The sequence below is a fragment of the Haemorhous mexicanus genome, chromosome 1 (assembly GCF_027477595.1).
Source record: "Haemorhous mexicanus isolate bHaeMex1 chromosome 1, bHaeMex1.pri, whole genome shotgun sequence".
Classification (NCBI taxonomy): Eukaryota; Metazoa; Chordata; class Aves; order Passeriformes; family Fringillidae; genus Haemorhous; species Haemorhous mexicanus.
The window spans coordinates 147,792,851-147,798,163 of NC_082341.1; the positions used below are offsets into that span (position 1 = coordinate 147,792,851).

The window sequence follows — 5,313 nt, forward strand, 5'->3', positions numbered from 1 at the left end:
AGATTTTATGGGTCATTCATGAAACTCATATTTTCTCGTATTATCCTTATTGATGTTAGAGTTATGCTTTTGGGAGTCCAATGCCAGTCCTTTGGATTTCTTTTTTTATGAAAGCTGCGCAGTGGATCACAATCCCTTGGAGCCAACAGAGGCAGCAGAGGTGGTTAACGCTGAAATTCCACTGCAGTGCAAATTTAGAAGGAGCTGAGAATTGAGAGAAACAGGAATTTTGACTCTGCCATAGGGCTGGGGCAGAGCTGAAATATTTCCCAGCACAGCAGTAGGAGGTAAGCTCATTCCTACTTGCTAAATCATCTGCTTGCTTAACAAAACCAGGCAGGCAGACAAAGCACTTCAAAAATAGTAGAAAGTAATATGGACAAAATTGTAATAAAATGTGATAAAAATTACCTGTAACTGGGTGCAATCACAGACATGAAGACAATGGAGCATTTGATCAGACAGTATTCTTGCCTAAATAGCAAGCATCCAGGAAACAGAATTAAGTTACTGTTTTCTACATGGCTCAAGGTGCCAATGCACCAACAGGAGCAAAATGGGATCCCCGAATCTCTTTAGCCATCAGGCAGGAGTGAAAGATCATTCGAACACTGGGACTTGGGGCAAGCAAACAGGTACGTCAAACTATGTCAAACATTTCTTCAATGGATATTTTGTTCTAAATCAAAGCACACTGCCAACTAATAAGGTAAACACAATATAGTTCAGTTAGGAAGTAGGTTAAAGCAGCTGTTCATTTACTTTCTCAGTGTCAGGAACAGGAACTCGGCAAGTTCCTTGAACTCGGCATTCTCTTTTCTTTCAGCTTTATATACATGCCTTCACAATCTCCTGCTACATTTTTTTCCCCCTACATACTGCAGGCAATAACTATGAAACTCTTTAATTTAACAGTATGTTCTTTGTCCTGCAATTGTTCCTGTTTTGCAACCACATAGATTATATGTACGGGCCTGTAGGAATAGTCAAACAGTTAATAAGGGTAGGGTTTGGCACGCTTCACTATGTACAAATTCTACAATCAAGTCCTGACAGGAAAGCTCTGTATCTCCTGTGGTTCCCAGTCCTGACTAAAATATGCAAAATATCACTACTGGGAATGATACTTATTTCCCAGAAAGCTGCAATACCAGTTTTTTCTTATCAATGCATCATTGAAACATATTTTGTTTACAGTTTACAGCATTTATTTTCCCAGGCATATTAGGTTTTCAGAAGTGATCCATGGCTCATTGTGCCTGTCAAAGGTACAGAGGTGCTATTTCAAATTTCATTGCACTCCTAATGTGGTATAAATGAAAGAACTAAAGGGAGACCTGTACCAGATAACTGATTTAACCCCTGAGGTTGAACATCCATTCGCATGATTCCTTGGATCTTATGGTTTTCTCTTCAGCCCCGTTACCTGGGGGTAGTGTACATCCTTCAGGCAGGCAGAAATGCAATCGGCAACAGGCACCATAGCACAGGGCTACCACAGTCAGGATGAGAAGCAGTGCTCTGCAGAACAAATGTACAAACTCAGTTGCTGGTCCCGCTGATGAGATGAGAATGAGAGTGATATCCAACATGTTCCTCTAGAGGTATGTCAAGAGCAGCAGGAATACAAGAAGGGAAACACAGTAAACAAAAACCACTTTATTTGTATCTAATAAAGTAAACAGTCATCAGTGTGAACACCTACAGAGCCCAGATCTGGAAGGTAAGGAAGTAATATCTTTGCATAATTTCTTTTTAGACAAGAAAGGTATTTAAAACCCTTAATGTGGGCCTGGGCCTTGGACTTGGAGATTTACTGAAGCAGAATCTGAAGACAAAATTCAAATATGAATTTTCTTCTCTTTAAAAATTGCCTTATGGAGGTAGAACCTCAAAAGACTTGGAATTCTTCCTCTGACCTCAGAAGGCTTTAAAAAAAAATAGTTGCTTAAACCACTGGAATGCACAGGAGCAAGTTTTCTCATGAGGTTCATGGTCAGCATAAAACCAGAAGGGAAGAAAAACTAGTCAAACATTTTAGATGTCTACAAGGCAGAGATTTAAGTTTCAAAGAAATGTGAGAAATTGTTTGTTTGGCTATGCTGTTGCTCATATTGCAGATGGGAACCCAGTACCAAATTCAGCAAGAGTAAGTCCCATCACATTGCCTGTCAAGGTCCATCCATCGGCCTTTCAAAGGAGAAAAGTGCTTTCCTATGATGCAGCAGCCTCTAATCCTAATTTCTCTCTAATTGGAGAAATGGCCTCACTGATTTTCTCTACTAGCATTCAGTTAGCTTTGGAGCTCATTATATCCCCTGGCCAGTTTTCCATGTATATGGGGCATCTGCCCTGAAAATCATAAGCAGCAAGTGCACTCTTCATTCTACTTTCAAAATAAACACTCTAAGGAAAAGCAGAGAGAGAAGAGGAGAAGCCTAGAGAAAACAGAAAAAGAGTCTAATGTAGAGGCAAAAATAGGTGGGAACAAGAGAGAGACCCCTCACCACAGAGTTCATGAACCATCAGAAATGATGGTGCAATGCTGTTCTGCAGTCCAGCCAAGAGAAGGATGAAAGTTCTCTTCTTTATCCAAGCTCTCTCAGCTTCCTTTAGCTTTAGGGACAGTGCTGCTCACCATGAAAGTCTTCTCCAGGAGCTTACCAAGTCATCACACTCTTGACAGTTTTTCTGTAGGAGGGATGAAGAGGACAATTCAAGGTGTTCTGTGTGTTGTATTCAGCAGGTCCCCCGCCCCCTGAAATGCAAGAGGGTGGACAGAAGTAACCAGCTCACCTCTCTCCCTGTGATTTGAGTGTGTGTGTCTGATATGGGATTTGCACAGATGCCATATGCTCCTGAATCTTTGCCACCTGTGGGGAGACCAAGTCTCCACCCCTGTGCTAAGCTCTCTCCCCTTTGGGCTTGGCAAAGGATGTGTTTTTCTCGTAACAAGTCTCCAAGAACTCAGAAAAGCAGCATCACTGTGCAGTGCCATATCTCCCAACTTCCCTAGACCTGCTGCCTAATTAAACCTGCTTCACTCCTATGCTCCAGGTAGTCTAGGGTCATTAAGCCAGAGCTAGCTGCTGTTCTTGCCAAAAATGCATTCCTTCATGCCAGGGGCCATAGACAGTAGTAGAAAGTTACACCTCCTGGCTAATACAGTGTTTTATTCAGTATGGACTATTGTTCCAGGTCAGTGGTGTTTAAAGAGTTAGCTTTCCTCTCACCAAAATTTGTTTTCCCCTGGATAGATCTGTTACATAAATGAGCATATTTACCCATAGCACCACAAGAGACAGATATTTTTACTTTTCTCTTCATTGAAAATCACTAGAACTAAGCACTTTCCCACTGGTTCTTTTCCCACGGTGCACAAGGATTGTAGTGATACCCAGAATCAGGCTAACACAAAATCATCTGTAATTGTTTTAAAAACAATGTCCCTAGGGTGTTTATATGCATTTACTTTGGTCACTCAAAGGTCCTAGTAATAGGAAGTAAGCAAGCACTGCCCTCACTTTTTTCCATCTAGAAGGAAAATCAAAAGAACTCACAAAATTACAAACAGTAGACCTTATCTGCTTATATTGTTTGGCTGTCTTCCAAGTACTTTGACTTAATATTCCCAACAGTTAGAAATATTGTTATCTGTAAAGTGCCATGGACATTTATGGTGCTATATAAATGGATATTATTAATTAGTAACTGCAATATTTAATGCCAACATTTTAAACATTTACATGAGCAGCCTCATGAACAACTGCACTCATCAGTTTTCCCTCAGCCCATAGCACAATCAGCAACACCAGTGAACCACAACCAAAGATGTCTCTGGACCTGACACAGTCTGGGGGCCAGCCTTCCCTCTCCCACATCTCTGCCTCTTCTGTACTCCTTCAACCATCAGGCTTTGAGTCATTGCTGCTCCCATTGCTCAGAAGCTGAGCCCCAGTCACAGGCCACGAGAGCCTGGTTACCAGGTGTGCTTAGCCCAGAGATGTGACTCAGTTCCAGCACCCACAGTTTCTCCCTGAAGCAAGTTGTGATCAATGGTGTAGGCAGTGATCAGAAACCTATTTATGCAAACTATTGTTTATTTAGTACTAAGAACAAAGCATTCAGAGACAAAAGGATTTCAGAACAAGTAGGCTTAAAAATCTTTCTGTCCCCCAAGGCTACTGTGCAAAGTAGACCTCTCATTTCTTGAAACTTGCTCTTCCTCCAGCTAATACTTCTCACAGCAGTCAGTCTCCTAAGAAAGTGTTTACTCTGAGCCATATACTCAGACTCTCATCCTGAGCATTCAGAGTAAAGCACTTTCATCTGAAGGTGCATCAGTGGTAATCAACAATCCTTTGTATTAACATGTTCATGCATTAGTGGGATTTGATCCTGCCTGGTGGAGTCAATAGTGAAATGCTGAATTCATGAGAATACATTATTGACTGGCTACAAATTTGCAGAGTGAAAAATGTTGCACACAGCTACAGAGCACAAATTAATCTACTAGATTGTGGACTATTTACTTTTTCTCCAATTTGCCCTCATTTGAGCTGTGGTATCCAACTGTCTCTGCATCTTCATCTGCTTTATAAACTGACTAGCAACAAATTATCCACCAAATTCTCACCCAACATCAATTCTAGGTAGGAGATCCTACACTAACCAGGACAAAGAGGAAGACCATGCTGAGATGTCTTCCTTGCAAACTGAGGTTCAAAATTATCTCTCTCAGCCAAGAGATTCCCCTTTGCCTGGAAGGACAGAAGTTTGTCCTGAGTACTGGCTCTCCATTTTTCCAGGCTCTTCATCCTGTTCACACATATAAAATCCAGCTCCTCACTGCACAGAGCCTTTTCACAAAGAGCCCTTTCAAATTCTGCAGCAGCCCACTCAGGAGGCCTCCATGGTAAGGCAGGTTGTCTAGCAAAGCCTCAGAGAAGACTGCTAACTACCATCAAGGAATTTAGCCACAGGATGAATAAATAGTGGAAGAGGGAAACTTGAAAAGATCAGAGGCATGTAATGAAGAAAGAAAAGACAGTTCTGAGAGGGGCAGAGGGCTCTGACCCAGGACTGGGCTCAAAGGTCTTTTCCAACCTAGTTAATTCTGTGATTCTGTGATTCTGTGATTCTGTGTGATTTTGTCATAGCCTTTGCCTGCTGACTGTATAAACCCTGCAGCATCTCTGTGCAGCATAGAGGGGCTATGAAGACCTTTTCCTTCTCTTCCCACCAAGATTTCTGGCCTTTTTAATCTCCTTGCTTCCTCTCCACCACCTTCTCCTTGACACCATTACTGTTGGA

General features: G+C 41.8%; 1 long non-coding RNA gene across 1 annotated transcript; it reads right to left on the reverse strand.

Moving 5' to 3' along the window:
• Nucleotides 1-1,185: 1,185 nt before the first annotated feature.
• Nucleotides 1,186-2,890, reverse strand: LOC132333290 (uncharacterized). The gene is made up of 3 exons (XR_009488125.1): nt 2,797-2,890; nt 2,508-2,691; nt 1,186-1,521 (listed from the first exon to the last, which is right to left on the reverse strand). It is a non-coding gene; the product is annotated as an uncharacterized LOC132333290 (long non-coding RNA).
• Nucleotides 2,891-5,313: the final 2,423 nt, after the last annotated feature.